This window comes from Natator depressus, chromosome 1 (assembly GCF_965152275.1).
Source record: "Natator depressus isolate rNatDep1 chromosome 1, rNatDep2.hap1, whole genome shotgun sequence".
Taxonomy (NCBI): domain Eukaryota; kingdom Metazoa; phylum Chordata; order Testudines; family Cheloniidae; genus Natator; species Natator depressus.
In genome coordinates this window covers 180,547,150-180,570,118 of record NC_134234.1, presented here as the reverse complement: position 1 = coordinate 180,570,118, position 22,969 = coordinate 180,547,150, and the positions used below count along the sequence as shown (strand labels likewise).

The following is a 22,969-nucleotide window of genomic DNA, read 5'->3' as shown; positions in this document are numbered from 1 at the left end:
ACCTGACAATTGATGCTTGCCTTATTTAACTAGAGTTATTTTTTGTTAAAAATAAATTCACAATTAAATTGGAAAATGAAATAATGCCAAATAATGGATTTAATTTCAAACAAAAAGATAAGATTATTATATTCCAGTTATGTAGATAAAAACAAAACAAAAAACAGGAATAGAAGGGGAAAATTAAAAAAGGAGAAATAACTTGCCAAACAAAGTAAAGAAATACTTTAGTGGTTTAGTGATAACTCAGGCATATCCATACTAAAGAAGCTCAATATTAAGACTAGTACAGCTTATGTAAGTACATCCCAGAGGACCGTATAAAGCTTTCATGCCTTCTTGAGACTCACACAGAAGTCACACTCCTGACTCAAGGGGTGCAAATCTACTGAGAATGGTTACTGTAGAGACAACTTTTTTACATCGTTTTACTATTCAGTACTTTATTCAGTAAAACTCATAATATATCTGCCCCATGCCATAGTGATAACACACATTGCTGGTCTTATCAGTCACTCTTCATTATATGATACATCACAAAAAAGTGGCAGATTATTCTGTCATATAATCATCCAACAATCTGTCCTCCTGAAATGTTCTATTTTAGTATGTCCAAGAATTTTTATATTGACAGTTGAGTTCATTTAAAATTACTTCCTTCCACTAAAGTACTTATAGCAAACAATTAATTGTAATACCATTGCTGAATTTTAGCATATATTCTCTTTAAGTAGGAGCTGAAAATAATTCTTTGCTAATTGTGTTCTCTGTTCTAGTTACACCAGTGTACGCTGAAGTATTGGTCCCTCCTTTCTTTCATTCAGGCAACTTGCAGCTGAAGGTTACTCTGTTTCTCTTTGTCCTTTGTATTTGTAGGGCTTCTCACTGGTCACTTGCCTTGCACATGTAACAAGAAACAAGTGAATCACTTATTCTACCCGATAGTAAATTGGAAGCAATATAGAACGGATTTTATTTCCCTACTGTACCTTCTTCCTAAATGGAGAAATTATCTAGTGGCTAAAGCAGGGATTAGTAATGTCATAGGTTCAACTAAATTCAATAACAAGACATGTCAAATAGGTAGGCTTAATCAACTTTATTAATCAAAGATTATTAGTCAAAGATTAATACAGCATAACACAGAAAGGAGGAGTACGTACACTACCACCCATCTGGAAGGCAGCAATGCAGCGGTCAGATTGCCTCAAAATCTGAGCTGCACTCTGCCTCTCCATATATACTAGGGCTGAGGGTTTCACCATTTCTTTGAATTATTTCTCATCTATTTTTTTATGTGTTTTTGACAACTTTTTGGCTAGGTTTGCACAGACCCTGCAGTAAACAGGACAAAGTTTGTAACTATTTTATCATCTTGCTTTGACCACAGGAGTCCAGAAGTCAGCAAAAACTTTAGACACATTCTTCACCAGTCATAGCATCATACAGAGGGCATGTTAGCTAAGCATCAAGAAAAGTATCTTTGTTCCTGTTCTCTGAAATGTCTATACTTCAAACTAATATTACAATACTTAACATCTTTCCTTGGTTAAACAGCTGACCATAAGTAAAACATTTTAGAAGTGCTTAATATTAATCAAATTCACAGTTATACCAAAACATGTCTCATATATATAATTATTATATATGATATTGGTTAACACTATAAACCTTACAGATGCTCTCTTATCTGGATCAATATATATTAGCAAGACAGAAGCTATGTAGTAGCCAAACAGCAGAATACCTAATGGCTGGCAGATTAAGTATCTCTCAAACCTTGTTGTATTCTCCTCCTGTATAGAGAGCAAGGGTCATGCAAAGGTTAAAACCCCTAACTACAGTACAGTTTTAGCATGAAAATAAAGCATTCTAAATATAATATACAAGACTTATTCACTATTATCTACTTTTTATTCTGTTCACAAAACCTCTCCTTTTTAATCATACAACATAATTTGATTAATACATTTTGCTTATGAGCTGAACACATCTATTTTTCCATTAGTTAGCAAAAAGCAATTTACATTCCTGGTTAATGGTTCTGTTTGAGAGAGCTATTTTCCTAATATATTTTATTTACAAGAGTCAGTTTCACAAACACTGATAAAGTCTATTCTTTATCTGGTTACTATCCCTTAATAGCCTTTAGCAACATATGTAATTAAAACTTTGCAAGCTGTTTGTTTTTCCTTTTGTTTTGCTTCCTGTTTTGCTTTTGGCCTGGCTGCAAACACCATACGGCCTTGGCTTATTTCAGTCAAGAGTAGCCAGAACTCACTCTGAGACCTTGGGTGATTCACTTTACCGTGCTGTATCTCAGTTTCCCCCTCTGTAAAGTATGAATAATATCTTGGAATATGTTAGTGTTTTTAAACCATTTGAGATTTTCTTATAAAAATGCAAATAAAAGATATGAAGTTTCATACTGTTATTAAAGGAAGGGATGTGTAGGACAGTGGTTCGCAAACTTGTTCCGCCACTTGTGCAGGGAAAGCATGTCCTTCGGCCCACGCCGCTTCCAGCAGCTCCCATTGGCCTGGAGCAGCGAACCGCGGCCACTGGGAGCCGCAATCGGCCGAACCTGAGGACACGGTAGGTAAACAAACTGGCCTGGCCCGCCAGGGGCTTTCCCTGCACAAGTGGCAGAACAAGGGAACAAGCGGCGGAACAGTGGGAGCCGCAATCGGCCAAACCTGCGGATGCGGCAGGTAAACAAACCGGCCCGGCCCGCCAGGGGCTTTCCCTGAACAAGCGACGAACAAGTTTGGGAATCACTGGTGTAGGACAAAGGGGGAAATCCAAATAAATACTGATTTTCTTTGAAAACCTCATATAACTCCTCCACTCTTGAATCAAAGTTTTCTGAATTGAGGTAGCCATATCAGCAAAAACAATTAAAAAGAAGACCTGTTATTCTGTGATTCAAATGCCACCTATGTTGATTTAATGTATCTATTTGTGTTACTAAACCCTGTAGTTATAGGGGGAAAAGTCTCATATATGGGAATGAACCATCAGTGGGCACAGGGGTGGGCGGAGATGCAGCTTGTGGGGATGAGGGGAATTCAGCCAGTGGTGTGAACTTAGTCCAAACTATCAGAAGTTCCATTCAACCCTGTGTCTTACAGAGATTTCACTTTTTTCTTGCCTCCATTGAATTTGCTCTTAGCAGAGATTTGAACCTAGTTTTTCTCTTAAACGCTCACTCTCTTTTGGAATAGATCAGCCAACATGCAGGATATATATATAGCACAAAGATGCTTTCCACCATGAAAAAAAAAATCACGATCAAATGAGTTTCAGAGGTTCCCAGTACTTTCCAATTCCCCCTTCCCATGCACTCTTCCTCTCTGAGGGAAGGATTTACAGCAATCCAGAACTAGTCAGTTTCAGAACATTCAGCTAAAGCAATGTTAAAAGATGTTATCAGCCATTCAGTGGATAACAGCAAATTATGCAACTATCCAACACCCTAAAACTATACATTCTTTTGATTCTTGGGATGAATATGATGTGTGTATTTAAGGGTCAATCTGAGGCGGAACCATACATCAATAGACTGGGCTGGAAATCTCTGACTTTGCATTAAGTTAGCAAGTCAGAAACATCTCTGCCATAACACATAGCCTACAATGCTCAAGCTTTGCATAATTTGTGCCTCCTTAGTACTTCATTAGTGCCGTGGGAGGGAATATGTATGGTACTTCAAATTCTACTTTCTCCTCCCTGTTCTATTCCTCTTCAGTGAAGAAAAAATTACAATGAGTTTCTCAAGTAAGAGTCTGTGGAGGAGGTTTCATCATATTGACTGTCACTCACTCTGCCAACACCAGGAGTCTGAGCATTTAAAGGGCACATTTGACACACGACCTGCACAAAGAGGTACTCTCATTCTCCTCTCACTTAAATCAGCATGAGAGGAAAACTCAGGCTCTGAGGACCTGGGGCTTTCCCTCCCCACAGCCCCCACGTCCACATTGTTTTAAACAACAGGTTACATATATAGGTTACATACACAGGAAAATACAGGTAAAAAGAATATAATGAGTAAAAACCACTAAAAGAGATTAGTAAATGTTCTACTATAGAACTTTACATCAGTATGATTATTTCTTTGAAGCAGAAAGGCAAAACTGGAGAGATTGGTGGTAAGTACCAGGAAAACAATGGAGCCCCAAATGTTAAGAATCCATTGGCAGCCATCTGGATAAATGACAAAGAGGATGGAGAAACCATGCAATCTACTGCAGTGGCAGTCAGATCAGAAAATAATTAGTTAGATCTAATATATGCCATCCAACTCTGACCTTATCAACATAGCCCAGGCATCTCCAATGGATTTGACATTTGCACCCCTTAACTCCTGTTAATGCAATAACAAAAAAATATGCAAGCCACATGACTATGAAATCTTATTCACCTCATTCAGAAGTTAATTGCAGTTTCTAGGTCCAAAGCCTTTTTGATATATTTCCTTCCTTTTCTCATTACCAAAAAATCTCTGAACTTCTGGCTTCCTGAATAAAGATATCTTGATGTTAAGAGTACTTGTATTTTTGATCAGCAGTTGAAAACTATGTGCTTTGCTTCTGACTGCTCCTTTTTAATTGATTCATGCCACATTTTAATTTTATCACTGAACTTCTTTTTAGTTTACTAAAATTTAGAAGACGGATACCAGTGTAGTTGTAGCTGTAGCTGTGTCGGTTCCAGGATATTACAGAGAAAAGGTGAATGAGGTAATTCGTGGTAACTAATGCTAAACAATCTGTTCCATCTTGCATTTAGCTATGATGCTTGGAGTATTTTTTGCAGACCTGAAGAAAAAACTCTGTGTGGCTCAAAAGCTTCTCTCTCTCACCAACACAAGTTATACAATAGAATATAATATCCAATAAAAGTTATTACCTTACCCACCTTGTCTCTCTAAGACTGATACCAGTAAGTTATGTCTGGACAAAAGTCCAAGCTCATAACATATAATATCATTCTCCCTAGATGTTTTCAGAGTTCATACATTAGGAATGTCCACATGGGAGAAACTGACCAGCACATTTATTCTAAACTATCTTCTTAGCTATTCCAGAATGCAGGGTTTAAAAGGGGCAGATCTGCACCTGAAGCCACTCTTTTACACAGAGTACACTGAAGCAGAACCCACGCTCTCTCCCCTGTAGGTGGTAAAATACCATGTTTGGTCAAGACCTGCTGTGGGCATTACGCTAGCTGCCCCTTTATTAGGGGGCTGCAAAGGAATTTTTTCCTTACCACCAGATTCACATAGAATCATAGAATATCAGGGTTGGAAGGGACCTCAGGAGGTCATCTAGTCCAACCCCCTGCTCAAAGCAGGACCAATCCCCAAATAAATCATCCCAGACACGGCTTTGTCAAGCCTGACCTTAAAAACCTCAAAGGAAGGAGATTCCACCACCTCCCTAGGTAACGCATTCCAGTCTTCACCACTCACCTAGCGAAAAAGTTTTTCCTAATATCCAACCTAAACCTCCCCCATGGCAACTTGAGACCATTACTCCTTGTTCTGTCATCTGCCACCACTGAGAACAGTCTAGAGCCATCCTCTTTGGAACCCCCTTTCAGGTAGCTGAAATCAAATCCCCCCCTCAATCTTCTCTTCCGCAGACTAAACAATCCCAGTTCCCTCAGCTTCTCCTCATAAGTCATGTGTTCCGGTCCCCTAATCATTTTTGTTGCCCTCCGCGGGACGCTTTCCAATTTTTCCACATCCCTCTTGTAGTGTGGGCCCAAAACTGGACATAGTACTCCAGATGAGGCCTCACCAATGTCGAATTGAGGGGAACAATCACGTCCCTCGATCTGCTGGCAATGCCCCTACTTATACATCCCAAAATGCCATTGGCCTTCTTGGCAACAGCAGCACACTGTTGACTCATATCCAGCTTCTCATCCACTGTAACCCCTAGGTCCTTTTCTGCAGAATTCCTGTCTAGCCATTCGGTCCCTAGTCTGTAGCGGTGCATGGGATTCTTCCGTCCTAAGTGCAACACTCTGCACTTGTCCTTGTTGAACCTCATCAGATTTCTTTTGGCCCAATCCTCTAATTTTTCTAGGTCCCTCTTTATCCTATCCCTACCCTCCAGCATATCTACCTCTCCTCCCAGTTTAGTGTCATCTGCAAACTTGCTGAGGGTGCAATCCATGTCATCCTCCAGATCATTAATGAAGATATTGAACAAAACCGGCCCAAGGACCGATCCTTGGGGCACTCCGCTTGATACCGGCTGCCAACTAGTCATGGAGCCATTGATCACTATCCGTTGAGCCCGACAATCTAGCCAGCTTTCCATCCACCTTGTAGTCCATTCATCCAGCCCATACTTCTTTAATTTACTGGCAAGAATACCGTGGGAGACCGTGTCAAAAGCTTTGCTAAAGTCAAGGAACAACACATCCACTGCTTTCCCTTCATCCACAGAGCCAGTTATCTCGTCATAGAAGGCGATTAGATTAGTCAGGCATGACTTGCCCTTGGTGAATCCATGCTGACTGTTCCTGATCACTTTCCTCTCCTCGAAGTGCTTCAGAACTGATTCCTTGAGGACCTGCTCCATGATTTTTCCAGGGACTGAGGTGAGGCTGACTGGCCTGTAGTTCCCAGGATCCTCCTTATTCCCTTTTTTAAAGATGGGCACTACATTAGCCTTTTTCCAGTCGTCCGGGACCTCCCCTGATCACCATGAGTTTTCAAAGATAATGGCCAATGGCTCTGCAATCACATCCGCCAACTCCTTTAGCACTCTCAGATGCAGCACATCTGGCCCCATGGACTTGTGCTCGTCCAGCTTTTCTAAACAGTCCCGAAATGCTTCTTTCTTCACAGAGGGCTGGTCACCTCCTCCCCACGCTGTGCTGCCCAGTGCAGCAGTCTGGGAGCTGACCTTGTTCGTAAAGACAGAGGCAAAAAAAGCATTGAGTACATTAGCTTTTTCCACATCCTCTGTCACTAGATTTCCTCCCTCATTCAGTAAGGGGCCCACACTTTCCTTGACTTTCTTCTTGTTGCTAACATACCTGAAGAAACCCTTCTTGTTACTCTTAACATCTCTTGCTAGCTGCAACTCCAAGTGTGATTTGACATTCCTGATTTCACTCCTGCATGCCTGAGCAATATTTTTATACTCTTCCCTGGTCATTTGTCCAATCTTCCACTTCTTGTAAGCTTCTTTTTTGTGTTTAAGATCAGCAAGGATTTCACTGTTAAGCCAAGCTGGTTGCCTGCCATATTTACTATTCTTTCTACTCATCGGGATGGTTTGTCCTTGTAACCTCAATAAGGATTCTTTAAAATACAGCCAGCTCTCCTGGACTCCTTTCCCCCTCATGTTATTCTCCCAGGGGATCCTGCCTATCAGTTCCCTGAGGTTGTCAAAGTCTGCTTTTCTGAAATCCAGGGTGCATATTCTGCTGCTCTCCTTTCTTCCTTGTGTCAGGATCCTGAACTCGACCATCTCCTGGTCACTGCCTCCCAGGTTCCCATCCACTTTTGCTTACCCTACTAATTCTTCCCGGTTTGTGAGCAACAGGTCAAGAAGAGATCTGCCTCTAGTTGGTTCCTCCAGCACTTGCACCAGGAAATTGTCCCCTACACTTGCCAAAAACTTCCTGGATTGTCTGTGCACCGCTGTATTGCTCTCCCAGCAGATATCAGGGTGATTGAAGTCTCCCAAAAGAACCAGGGCCTGCAATCTAGTAACTTCCGTTAGTTGCCAGAAGAAAGCCTCGTCCGCATGGGTGCAGTTGTTTTTTTTTTTTTTTACCTCTCCCACAGTGGGTTCAGGAAAGGCTTTGTTCTTGCATGGCAAGAAGGATGGTAGGCTATGTGTCGCAACTCATTATTTAAGTATAGGGCAGATGTCCAGTGGAGGTACTCCATAGGAAATGTATACAGTAATTGGATAAATGGCTTGGAAAAGGACTTAAAAAGAGGTGTTCATTAAAGGAACGAACAGGGGCCAGTTGGGGACTCTTGATTGGTACAGCAAGGACCCCCCCCCCATTCTGAAAGCTCACCTTAACCCTCCTATGAGGAGGGTGGATGATAAGGTCCAGGCAATGGATTTGCTGGAGGGACCTGTATGGAAAAAGAGGGGGAGCAAGTGGAAGCCCCCAGGTATGGTAAGGTCCTGGCAATGGATTTGCTGGAGGGACCTGTATGGAAAAAGAGGGGGAGCAAGTGGAAGCCCCCAGGTATGGTAAGGTCCTGGCAATGGATTTACTGGAGGGACCTGGATGAAAAAAGAGGGTGAGCTGGTAAAAGCCCACAGTTAATTATAGAATAAACATGGGGTTACCTGCACTGTACACTTTTACCTGCCAGGTAGTCCCAGACATCTATTAATAAAGTTATGGCCTGATTATACCCAAGTCAAATGTCTCCTGTCCTTCTTTAGGTATAGCCAGACAATTTGTTATCCTTGCAAAACTAAGCTCTAGGGTTTTATACATTGCATTTTTTAAAAAAAGATACACAACATTTTATACTATAGGTGCCCTAACTACACACAGAGAAACAGAAAAAAATATGGACCAAATTTTGTTTCAGTTACGGGTTGAAGTGAATGGGATTGTACTGGTGTAAAAGAGTTTAAATTGATCTTATTGTACTCATCAGTTTGTCTATATTTTTGTCAGGGTTCTGGTCCTTCAACACCTCCTTGGAGCGTTGATGGGGTTTCCAGCACCTAGCAAAATCAACTCCAGTGCTCACTGGGGCTTTTATAATACAATAAATAAATTAATAAGCAGCATAAGAGAGAAGAAGAATACAGGAAAATGGGAGCATAATTAAAATTAATGAGAGAAAGGAAAAATGGTTCCACACCTCTATCAACCCATCAGTATAAGTTAAGAAAAATCATATTTATTTTCCTTGCATTTTCTTTACAAACTGTGACAAAGTTCCTCCTCTGCCTTGGTGGGTCCTGCACTTATTGGCGGATTTGCTCGCCTCAGAGATTCATGGCAGCCCTCAGTCTGGCCACTTTTGCTAGTGGCTCAAACCTGCCGTCCACTCAGCTAACCTCATCACTGGCCAGCATGGTGAAAGGGAGGAGAACAATCCCTGCAGTCTCTGCTGACCCATCTAATGGGTCGAGGGATAGGCCAGGGACCTTCCCCTCTGGTGGGACCCACAGTCTAGGTCACCTCCCCTTGTCTCAAATAGGGAGCTGAGGGGGATGGGGGAAACCCAGGCTCGCCCTCTACTCCGGGTTCCAGTCCAGGGCCCTGTGGATTGCAACTGTCTACAGTGTCTCTTGTAACAGCTGCGTGACAGCTACAACTCCCTGGGCTACTTCCCCATGGCCTCCTCCTAACACCTTCTTTATCCTCACCACCCTCCTAATGTCTGGTAATGCTTTTACTTTGCAGTCCTCCAGCAGTACGCCTACTAACTCTCAACTTCTTGCTCCCAGCTCCTCACACGTGCCCCACTAACTGAAGTGGGGTCCTTTTTAAAACCAGGTGCCCTGATTAGCCTGCCTGTCCTAATTGATTCTGGTAGCTTCTTAATTGGTTCTAGGTGTCCTAATTAGCCTGCCCTAATTGGTTCCAGCAACTTCCAGATTGTTCTGGAACAGCCCATTATTTTACTCATGGAAAAGGAACCTGCTTAATCCGGGGCTAATATGTCTACCTTCTATCATCTCCTGTAGCCATCTGGCCTGACCCTGTCACAAAACTCATTTACAGAATAATATTAAGCTTCATCTCATAAAATTGGCACGCACATTGGGGAGATCTTTATATGAACTAGAGATATGATATGAACTTCCCTCATTAGCCTATTAAAACTAGCTTTATAATCTCTTCCCTCCAAATCACATCTTCACATGATGAAGTATTTCCAAGAGACAGAAAGGAACAACTCAAATGTGAGATCCTGTACACCCTATCAAATCGCAGGCTGTGGTCAAAGCAACTATGAACAGAATAAAGAAGACATTCAGTCTAGTGGTTAAACCAGAGAACTAGAATTCCAGTTCCATCTTTGCTACAGAATTACTATATGAGCTTGGGCCAGCCACCATCTCTCTCCACCTCAATCTCCCATCCTATAAGAGACTTATAACACTTACCTCAAACAATTATTACAAAGATCAATTAACTAATGCTTTTAAAGCGCATTCAGGTCCTTAGATGAGGGCATTACACAAATACAAAATATATTACCTATGGAAATACTCAAGTTTCTTAGGCATCAGCCAAACTATATTCACACATTATACTGTGATGCTGCTGCGGTGTTTTGTTTTGTTTTAAAATATTTTTCAAATTGCAGAATACTAAAAACATGTCTATATTGAACCATCAACTGATAATCATTTCCAATAATCTGATAACAATTTAATCATAGCTAAAAATATCCCATTTCTATGATTCTGTAAAGATAGAATGTATGACTTGACGGGACCATGAATTATTATCTAATTCATCCCCCCATGTTGTGGCAAGACCAATTATACCTAGTCCATAGTTGAATGTTTTTTTTTCTAACATGAACAATTGACCACCATCCTTTGTACTGCAGCCCATATTTGAAGAACATTATCAGACCCTCCTCCGCCTTATTTTCTCAAAATTAAGGTGCCTAATTTTTTTTTAAACCTTTCCTCATAGGTCAGACAGTGGCGCTGGAACATTTTTAATAGTGAGGGTGCTGAAAGCCACGCCCCTTACATCTATACCGCCCCCCACACAGAGCTGAGGCCGGGACCCTGAGTGCATGGGGCTGGCAGCCAGGACCCCAGGGGTCCTGCAGCACACCCCCGCACCCCTAGTTCCCATGCCTATGAGGTCAAATTTCAAGAGCTTTAATATTTTTGTTGCTGTCCCTTGGACTCTCTCCAATTTGTTCACGTATTTCCTAAAGCGTGGTGCCCAGCACTGGAGACAGTACTCCAGCTGAGGCCTCACCATGGCTGAATGGAGTGGAACAATTATCTCCCATGTCTTACATACAACACTCCTGTTAATACACCCCAGAATATGAGCCTTTTTCACAGTTGAATCACACTGTTGACTCATATTCAATGTGTACTCCACTTTAACCTCCAGATCCTTTTCTGCAGTACTACCACCTAGCCAGTTGTCATTTTTTGTTGCCGTTGTGCATTTGATTTTTCATTCCTAAGTGTAGTCCTTTGCACTTGCCCTTATTGAATTTCATCTTGAATTTAGAACATTTCTCCAATTTTTCCAAGATTGATTAAATTCTAATCCTGTCTTTCGAAGTGCTTGAAACCCCTCCCAGCTTGGTGTCATCTACAAATTTTATAAGCATGTTCTCCATTTCCCTATCCAAGTCCAAAATATTGACTAGTACCAAACCAAGGACAGACTCCTGAAGGTCTCCTCTAGATCCATCCAGTTAGACAGTGAACCATTGATAAAAAAAAATTATTAAAGTTACGGTTAAAAAAAGTCAAAATTGTCACTATTTTAGACTTTGACTACAGTATGTAAGTTCAAGAATTACTAAAGCTATTGTAGTATTTCAGCAGACAAAGCTCAAAAAGCAAAGGTTTTATGAACTGCAAAATCTAATATATCAAGAGTATTTGTTCATTTTTAAAATCAGGGAAAAGATTAATTCTGCCAGTAGATGAGGCACAAACTCCATAGCCCATTTCTTATCAGGTTAATGACACTTACTGACTGTTCTTATTTCTCACAGTTTACTGTCACTTCTAATAAACTATATCACAGTATTCACAAGAGACAAGCTGGAGTTAGAGCTACCATGCATCTGTGAAACTGGAAATAGCAACTATATTAATTTTAAACTAAAAAAGGTATTCATCATAAAATCTAAGGTAACTTTCAGATCACCCCACCACAGTTTAAGTGAAAGGATAACAGTGAAAGGATAACAGTCACTTTCCGTAATCATATCTGTATACTTTTATATAGATCAGAATTTTCTCTTTTCCTTTTCCACTATTTCTGTAACAAGACTACAGTTACAGTAACTGACCTTGAAATTTTGGTGTGTATGTCTCTGAAAAAGATCTTTAAGTATCATGCCTAGAATTTAGTGAGAACACAGAACACTAAGATTATTTATTGCTAAATGAATAGATCAAATCCAACTGGTGTTATTGGCAAGCCAATAAAGCAGTAGTCTAAAATTCTCTTACACAAAAAATTGTGTGGTATTGATTGAAGGCAGCTCCAAAACTGATATACAAGGACAGAAACAGAAAAATGGGCTCTCTTATAAAAACATGTTGTGGTCTTTGTAGGTTGGTTGGATAAAAAGGTATTTCACTTTAAAACATTCTGAAATACAGTATATTCTACATTACTGAGCCTCAATGAAAATGTTTCACTGTTACAATCAACTTTAAACTTGCCGTAGTACTTAACTATTTAAAAATGTTTCATGATGACCCCTTATTGAAGTATGCAGATTCTACCTTAGAGATGTCTGTAAAAGCATCTTAGTATCTTTCAGGAACTAATTTTTAAAAAAAAACAAGTTATTTTAAGCTCTCTAGTAAAAGTATCATGCGAATGCTGATAAAGATTATAATCAGTCTTACTGAAGGTTTAATGGAAACCCTGGTCTAGTATAAATAAGTGAAATACATATCAGTAGCACAGACAGAGAAAACAAGCTGCACCTCAGAATCATAGGAGTAGGACAATCAAGTCTTCAAGATTTCAAATATTTTCCTATTAGACTCTTTACATTGTGTGTAATGATTATAAATATTCCATAGACTCAAGGCTTAAATAATCTGCATGGTAAGTGTAAAGTATTTTGTTATCTGCTGCGTTTTATTTAAAAGGACAGGTTAAAAAACATTTTTAATTATTAAAGTGCTGTACCTTCTTGCAGCTAGAAAGGAGATACTTTCTTTAGAAGGAATTTTAAGACTTCCTGCTTCCAAAACTTCTGGAGAGTAGGTGCATCATGTAGGGGACATGCTTACTTGTTTAATATGAGTGCTGCCTACATTACTTACAGCAGCCTCTTCATTTTTCGAGTGTCCCCACCAACAGCCATAGAAACCACTAAATATGAAACCCTCCTGACCTGAAACAGTTGGAAAAAGAAAAATGGGGACAGTCTATATTTTGTTTTCTAGGGTCAGGAAAGAGGAGAGTAAAATAATTGATAGAGAACTGAAAAACAACGAGCTATGAATATTTTCAAAATGCCAAACTATATATTTAAAAAGTGAATTTACTATCCTTCAACTATATACTCTATTTTCAGCTGTTTATTATTTGTACACACATGCATAGATCACTGTTGGATTTCATGCTCTGACAACCCTATTTATGGGATGCACATCACTAGCTGATCGCAAATCTCACTTCCTTTGCAAACTCTCTGATCTAGAGGACATTAAGTATTCAGGTTCAATATTCATTGAATAGCTACTATTCAATATTTGAAAAATAAACAAGTGAATTTCTCCTCTCCCTAACAGAGATGCATTTATAGTATTTCTCTCTCTTTCACACCCACATCCCCCGCCCCCCCCCCACACACACCCTCCATTAGGAACGTGCATACATACAAAAATACATTTCTTGTAGTTTGTGTGTCAGTCAAGCAAAAATGTTACTATTCAACTTTCATAAGATTTTACCACAAATATGTTTTTCTGACTTCCATTGACTTCAAAAGATTTTGGATTAGGGCCAGGAAAACAGAATGGAGATGGGTGCTTCTCTATTTAATCATATAGATGGTCTATTTTAAATGTAATTAGTCTTCTAATTTCATACCCAAACTTTGTTGATCTGCTTGCATGTGTAATCCTGATTTATTTAAAATCTTCATCTTTGTGATACTTCTGATTATAGCAGTCATTAAAGAGGAATAGATTTGATTTTGAAAATAAGTGTTTTTCTTTTCATTATATTTGTCTACCTAAGGCAACCAATAGAAACATTATATAAGCAGAAAACAGTATACAATCATTAAAATTAACGCAACTCTCAAGAATTGTAATAAACACCTTTTACCCAATAATTATGCACTTAAGCCCCAATTCTACAAAGACTTACACCTGTACATATGTGTCAAGTTTGTTTTCAATGGGATACTGAATGAGTGAAGGCAAGTGCTCATGTAAGTCTATGCAGGATTGTATGCAGGTAACAAGTAATATTTTTAAACAGATACTTAAACTCATAATTTTAATTTGAGGTTAAGTTTACCGTAGCTATTTGTCAACTATAGAGCCATATATTTTCCCCACCACTTTTCCTAAAGAGGTATTACACAGTAAAGTGTGTTTCTTTGTTAGTCTGTACATGTTATTACATTTCTGGATGTTTTATTTTGTTTTATTTTATTTTATGGTTCAGAAATAAGCATTTGGGTTTGACAAATGATCCTTGATCTAAAATGAGTTTTTTGCCATATTCTCCGGTAAAAAGGAACACTTTTTCATTCACAAACATTTTCCTCTGACATGATAAGCTATTTGACATCCCAAGCCTTAGGTACATAATTTGAAGTAGGTAGATACACAGCCCTTTCTGTGGAAGCCCCCAGTTACCAAGATAGGTAGTGATGTTACCTACAGAATTCTCCCTTACCCCTCTGGTTGCCCTAGAATCCTTGATGTGTTAGAAAGTCAGTGTATTCCTGCAGTTGGTGGGCTATCATGAATGGAATTCCACTACACTGAACTGTATGGCACAGCAGTTTTCCCCCTGTAAGAAAATTTGGCTATAAATAAAATATATATACTCGGGATAACAACTTGCAGTTTTCTCCTCCACTGACTATAAATCTATGGAACTATTCCTGTTTGCTGAATGCATTTTTCAAATCAAAATTCTACTAGCATAGTTTAGTCCTGCTTTGCTGAATATGATTGTGAGAAATGTTAGCTATCCTATTTTTACTAGCATGTAAACAAATACGTAAGTATAAGGGGAGCTGGTGGTCTACCACGAGGTAAGTGGCAAACGCTTTTCATTTGGGATGTGTTCTATTTTCTAAAAAGCAGCTTACTTGGGCCCGCTGGAGTTTAACATAATTGTCTTGAATACCTATCATTCAACATTGACATGGATATTATCTATTCATTCTATTGCATTATGTTTTCAACAGGGATTTTTCCAATATCATATTAATGGTCATAGGTATGCTTATCTGAAGGCTGACCTTTGGTAACTCAAGGTTGCCTTTCAAAAGAGCATTATCATCATCAACAAAAATATAACACAAGTCAGACCAACATAAGTTTATCAAAGGTACTATCAGTAGGTGAAATGAATCCAAAGTGACGTTAAAGGTTGACAGAAGGTTATTTTTTCTTCTCTGATAACAAACAGATGCTTTACTGTCAAAATATTGTTAGTTAAACTATAGAAGAAGGAACAGTCTTAATACAAATTAGTGACCATCAGTTGATACAGATTCCAACTTATTAACTAATACTATAACACAAAAACCCAAAACAGAGACCTTGATATAAAAACAAAAAGTTTCTCAAGGAATAAACACACTGTTGACTTCTTTGGAATGATGGTCATTTCTTTCATGTAAGAGTATTCCTAAGAATACATGTTTGCCTTTGGTACTCAAGAATTATGGGATCTTTTGCGTTCATGAAAGAAACATAGTTCTTCAAGGCTAAGTTATCAAAACTATTTGCATGTATGATGAACAAAGGATGGCTGAAACACAAATATAAAAAGGTCAATGAATAAATTTGAAATGGGTAATCTATATTTACCTTTCCTAAACCAATATTACAAAGAAAAACAAATTTGTTACTTTGTTTCTATTATACGCAGGCCAAATTTTGTTTGTTTTTAATTGATTAAATGAGGGACAAGTATTTCATAAACATGGAGATTTATCTTATTTCATTGTGTACTTCTATAAGAGCAAAAAAGTTAAGGTGAAATTGTGTTAAAGTTGTGTGTATACATCAGTTGTTTAAAAAACTGATGAAAAATGAACTTTAGAAACCTCAAACAATTCAGAATTAAGGTTCTACTTCTACAAGGCACAAATTCACTGTCCAATACCTATCTTCACTGACCCTCCACAGTTGAAATTGAAACCACATAGTATTATCATAATGAAAGATTAAGTATTGCACAATTTTACTCTTCTTGCAGTTGAGATTAAAGAAGATTATTTGTTCATTTGATGCTCAGTCTGCAATTTGGGGGGGGGGGTGCGGGCTGGGTTTTTGGGAGAGGGGGGGTTCTTACCTCTTCCCCATTTAAAGAGGAACTTGATTTATGAACCAACTATGTGCTTCTCCTTGTACATCTGTTTTTGTTTCTTTGTTTTGATAAACAGGACCTAATGTAATGAGAGAAATGATGTTTGGCTTAACTATGCAAACATAGTTCTAAAAGGCCTTGAAAATTCTGCTGTTCTGTTTAGTGTTACTAAAATGTTCCTTTATGCACTTAATTATGTTAATTAAATTCATGCTTCTACCATTTAATCTTTAACTCTTTAAAAGAATCAGAGCTTATCTTATCAGAGTTTTATCTGAAAATGTTTCCCACCTTCAAGAACCACAAACTCAAATGTAAACTGGTCAGATCCTCAGGTGGTGAAAATTCTCATAGTTCCATGGAAACCATTGGAGGATCTGCCCTTAGTCTTTAAGTATGTACATACAGAAACTGGATTTGCAATGCATTCAGTTGTCAAGTAAGTTAGCCACAGCCCTTTTTGTTCATCTGAATCAAGTCAAATCAAGCATGACCAAAATCAATCTCCATTTAGGTCCTTAAGAGGGTCTGGCTGGATTTTCAGTATACGTCTCTCTCTCTTGATCTTATCACTGAAGATGATGTGGCATCATTCCTTAATATGCGCACTGCTTAATTCATAGGTCTTCCATCTAATATGTCTATACCTAAAAAGACACTGAAACAAAACCACTGATAGAGGCAGTTTCTGGGCTTGGCTACTAATATCCTTATTTCTGATCTTGTACGGCCACTTGATAGGGAGCAGCTAATGAAGACAACGAGAATCTGAACTGAAGCATTATAATACTCTAACTGCACTTGCTGATGACCAATGTGCATCTACACAAATATAAAATTGCACTTGTGTTCTATGACTGTCTAAAGTTTGTAAAGTTTGATGTTTTCTTTCTTAATCATAACATTCTTCAGAGGTGACAAGACACTTAATGCACTGAGATATGGCTGCAGGCTTAGCTTTGCCTAAAAAGGTTTTGTTTTGTATTTTATAAAAAGGAAATTTCAAGACAAAGGCACCTGATGGAGCTTATGATGCAGCAGCAGGAGGAAGAAGTGGAGGACACTGACATGGCAGACCAACTGGCTGATACTGCTCATGGCACTTAATACAACCACGGATTTCCCCTGCATAGACTGGTGCTTCTGGAGCAGTGCCACAAGCAGAGACTGGTGAGACCACATTTTCATGTAGACCTGGTCTGACCAGCAGTGGGTCCAGAACTTTTGCATAAAGAAAGCTACATTTCAGTAGGTTTATGAGCAGCTTGCCTTTACCCTGCTGCATAAAGACACATGCTTGAGGGCAGACATCCTGGTCCAGGATTAAGTTGCTACAATCATCTGGAAGCTGGCTACTCCAGACTACTACAGGTCTGTTTGCCAACCAGCTTGGTGTTGGAAAGTTGAGCATGGGTAAAGTGGTGGTGGAGGTTGCTGAGCAATCAGGTATGCAATTTACCCTACATGGCGGGGATCAAAGATATTCCTGAAGTAATTGCTGGCTTTGAGGAAATGGGGTTTCCAAACTGTGCCAGGGCTATTGATGGGACTTAGACTTATAGACTTGTAGACTTTAAGGTCAGAAGGGACCATTATGATCATCTAGTCTGACCTCCTGTACAATGCAGGCCACAGAATCTTGTTCACCCACTCCTTCAATAAACCTCTCACCTATGTCAAAGCATGGTTTCAAGGTGCAGAGAATCCTCCAGCAAGTGACCCATGCCCCATGCTGCAGGGGAAGGCAAAACCCGCCCAGGGCCTTTGCCAATCTGCCCTGGAGGAAAATTCCTTCCCGACCCCAAATATGGCCATCAGCTGAACTCTGGGCAAGACTCACCAGCCAGATACCCAGGAAAGAATTCTCTGTAGTAACTCAGATCCCACCGCATCTAACACCCCATCACAGGCCATTGGGCCTATTTACCACTAATAGTCCAAGATCAATTAATTGCCAAAATCATGTTATCACATCATAACATCTCCTCCATAAACTTATTGAATTTAATCTTGAAGCCAGATAGGTCATTTGCAACCACTGCTTCCCTTGGAAGGTTGTTCCAGAACTTCACTCCTCTGATGGTTAGAAACCTTCATCTAATTTCAAGTCCAAACTTCCTGATGACCAGTTTATATCCCTTTCTTCTTGTGTCCACATTGGTACTGAGCTTAAATAATTCCTCTCCCTCCCTGGTATTTATCCCTCTGATATATTTATAGAGAGCAATCGTATCTCCCCTCAGCCTTCTTTTGGTTTGCCTCCCTCAAGGAGCACATAAACCTCGAAGGATACTACCCCATGTTATGCAGGCCATGTCCACAGAGGGCAGTTCATTAATGTCAATGTGGGGTTGCACTGGGAACGTTTTTTATGCCATTTTTTTTTGCCACTCATGGACAGCTGGGGACACTATTCCTGCCAAATGACATTGTCATCAATAGAGTTACTGTCCCCATCATTATTCTGGGGGATCCCTTTGCCTTGGCTTATGAAACCACACCTGGATTTCAAGGCCCTGACACAAGAAGGTTTAATTACATTCTCAGTAGGTATAGAATGGCTGTTGAATATGCTTTTGGTCGACTGAAATCCCGTTGGAGAAGTCTACAGATCTATTTGGATTCCAGTGTCGCCAATGCTGTCCGCGTGACTGACTAGCTGTGCTCTTCGTAACTTTGGTGAAGCCAGAGGTGAGCCATTTCTGCCTGAATGGATCTATGACAGCAAGGACCCAGCTGCATCGGTGCCTGAGTCCACAAAGTGCACCTACCACAGCTGGAGCTAGATTCACCCAGGCAAAAGAAGTCAGGAATGCTTTTTGCTCCCACATAATGGGCTTTCATGGCTCAGTGGAAGAGGGAGAATAATACCTTTATGAATGTGCTTGGGGGGAGGGAATAGGACTCTGATTGTGGGGGGTTCAGTGTTTGGGGAGAAGTGGGGGGGGGGTGATTGCCATGCATTGTAGTTGTGACTGACATGACCACTTTTCAAATGGCAAGGAGGGGTTGACTAACAGTATGGATTGATGTAGACAACTGCATTGCTGGTATGTATGGTCATTCCTGGTACTCTTAAGTCCACTGTTTTTCTGACCTTGTTCTGGAAGTTTACCAAAATCTGGCTGTGCTCCTGTTTCCCTCAAGCAGCACACTTTGCAAAAGACTTCCTCTGTGCAGTTTCCATTGCAAACACATAAGGCTCTTCGATGGTGTGTTTGCAGCTCACTGTTCAGAAAACAGTGGAAACATTAAACACAGACTCACTGAGCTGCTTCACTACACCCGGGGGGTGGTTTCATCTGTGACAGAGGTTGTTCAGACCACAGAAAATGGAAACAATGACCTCTTTTCCCTCTCCTGTTAGGAATAGCATCCAAATTACTACTGTTCCTGAAGGATGATCTAACTCCTTTTTCATAAGCAATACTAGAGCCATCCTTTTCCTTGGAAATAACGTATTTTACAAAGTTGTCAGCATACTTTAATTCATATCACAATATAAGTTATAGCCACCAAGAGAAGTTGGTTTAACCCAGTAAGTATTCTATTTGGTTCCTTTAAAAAATAGTTCTCAAAATGTGATCCGAAGAACACGTAGCTGCTTCTTTCTACATGCAGCATCCATCCACATACGATGAGCCTGAACACCTATTAATGACAGCTAGAAAAGAGCCAGAGGTTGCCAATATATCCAAGCTGTACAGGAATTCTGAGGCAAGAAGCTGCCACTATAGCTGGAGCCAGAATTAGCCTCAACCAGGTACTTCAAACGAGAGGAAATGTTGGGGAGATCATGATCTGCAAAGCAGGGGAGGAAAAAGAGTTAATATGCACGTGTTACATACCACCTAAGTTCCATGCTGGAAGGTGTATATGTAAGAAGTATATTCTATCTAACAATTAAGAAAGTAAAAAGTTATTTTAACAGTTCAAGTCACAAATACCCGCGAGCAATATTAGTCAATTGCTTGCTACATATGCTTCACTCTGTAAAGAATTTTTATGGGTCTATAGCTGCCAATAAAATGTGTGGTTAATTAACTTCTTCGGGTTCCATCAAATGAAGGTACTTGAGGAAAAATTGCCCTAATCCACACTAACACCCAATAACCAGTTTTTAGTGAAAAACAGTTAATTAGGGACATTGCGTTTGTCATTTTTAATCAACTCAAACACCATGTTACAATCTGATAAAAATACTGCATATTAAGGTAACAAAGGGAAAAACAAAAACAAAACAAGCCTGAGGCTTCTTGCAACATTCCACCATGTTCCAGGCAGCCCCTTCTCTTTTTAACAATAATCCATAATTGATGGCTCATGACATTGCCATTCTGAAACTATTAGACAGACAATAACAATGTTAAATGGCTTTTAATTAAGACAGCCACACTCATACTTCAAGCTTGGAATACTTCAGCACATATTTCCTATAATTAAAAAAGGATATAAAACAAAAAGGATTTTGTCCCCAGTTCACCTGAAAACATTGACCAGATGTGAACTGATGGATGAAAAGAAAAATAATAATAAAAAAAAAACATTGTCAGTTTGGTAAGTTAATTAATTCAATACACAAACTATGGAAGATATGCTTAATATAGAGCCTCTAGCTATTCAATGAACATTAGTATTTAATTACTACATTTTAACATTGTTTTATCAATTTCAGTCTAACTTCACTTCAGGTTATATAACTGGTGGCAAGAAAGATCTAATTTACAATAACTCATTAATCAACTTGTCTTATTACAATTAGGAAGTTCTCCACCATACAGTGATCTAGTTCCACAGTTAGGCCCCAATTGAGCAAAGTACTTCAGCACAAGCTGAAGTGCTTTGCTGAATCAGATTCTTGGAGCTCCTAAATAAGCAACAAACAACTAGTGATTAAGTTAGCCTGGGGAAAGAATAATCAGGTCTAGACCTGTGTTGGTGTAGGTCACTTTCATTTAGCAATATGAAAAATTGAAGCGTGAAATCAGAATGCTTTGTTTCTTATTTTAAAAGTGTAGCTAGCTTAGCATTTGGGTTAAAACTAATGGATCTTCCCAAACAGGTGAGTCCAAGGTTAGGATAATGACTTGTGAGAGCGATAGTTATACATTTAAAAATTACTAGCTTATACATTACTGCTCTTCAAATCAAGAAACCCCCAAAACATCTGCTTCCAATTAACCTACAGAAACTTCCTTTTATACTGCAAATAAACCAATCTCTTCACCTACATATCAAGTACAGTTACAAGTATAGTTACTCTCAATTTTATCATTTCCTAGTTCTCTATTCAAACCAGTTTTATATCTCTATCACACACATGCAAACCACATATTTAGGGGTTATATCCATACCGATAAATCACGGAGCCATGTAATAAACTGCATTTCTCATGCAGATTTGACTGCCTCACCTGCTCTCTAACAATCCGTCTCTACCAGGAATACGAAGACTATTCCAAGCCTCTGAACAGCTTCCAACAGTCTTAATCAAAACAAAACTAAACATTCTGCCAACAGATGGATCACCGATGAAAATAAATTTGAGTGGAGGTCAAGCTGTGTTCAGTCTTGGACCAGGAGAGAATAAAAAACAGTTAAACACAGGAACTCTGTCCAGTCAAAGGCCAGAAATCCTCCCTTTCCAATCCAGAAGGTACATACAGAAGTAAAGGAAGTCCCACTGTTAATGCTCAAGGGCAATAATATCCTGACAAGAAGTAGAATTGGGTGATTTTTTTCCATTTAGAAACATTTTTTGCACCAAAAAAACAGATAGGAATCAACAAAAATAATTTGTGAATTTGGACAGAATTTGCAAAATTGTTTCAGTCAAATAAACAAAGCAAAAAAAAGCCGAAAAGCATACTGTTTTGACATTTTCTAAATGAAACTGATTTTTTAAAAATTCAAAATACCTTTTCCCTTTAAATTTACTGCAATTTTATAAAAATGTGACACCGCCCCCCCCCAATTATTTTGAGGGGAAGCTTTTTCCTTTTTAAAAAGGGAAACACCATTCAATTCACCAAAAAATTGGGGGGAAATAATTTTGGGTTGATCCAAAATAAAATTTTATTTGACTATTCAGATCGAGCACTAAACAAAAAAACATCAGTTATTCACACCGACCTAGCTTCCTTACCATATGTTCTAGCTCTAGCTACTGCAAAGTAAGAAGTTCTACACCCCTCCTTCACTGTTCCATGTATCCTGTTCGGAGGCTTCATGTTTCATATAAGCCTCTGACTAACCGGGGTCTGAAATATAAAGCTCCAACCCACCCAGGCTACTGGAAGCAAGGAAAATCTTCATGTCTTATTTCCCACCACACCCCTCAGACACTTTCTACTGTGTTTCTGGTTACTGCAAATGAACAGGAGAGTGGAAGCACCTCTGCTCTGCTAAAGCCCTCTGGAAGATGCAAAAAGGTGTGTCTGTAGCAGGAGGGTGTCAGCTCCTCCATCTTTCCCCCAGTTTTATTCTATGTACCCTCCTGTCTCTTTCAAATAAATAACCACAGAGACTACCTCTGATTCTTCTCAAAACTTTCCCAATCAACACAAAAATACCATTATTCTGTAGAGTTTCACTTCTACCCAGAAAGTTCTGACTAAATGTTTTACAATTGACAATGACCCTGTACTCTGGTAAAGCTCTGAGCAGTAGCAGAGGCACTAAAGTGGTCTGTCTGTAACCCCAGGAAATGACGCAGC

General features: G+C 39.3%; 1 protein-coding gene across 4 annotated transcripts in view; it reads right to left on the bottom strand.

The window, feature by feature from the left end:
- CADM2 (cell adhesion molecule 2) overlaps window positions 1-22,969 on the bottom strand; it is a 1,028,770-nt gene that overhangs the window by 867,379 nt on the left and 138,422 nt on the right. The gene's annotated exons all lie outside the window — the stretch shown is intronic.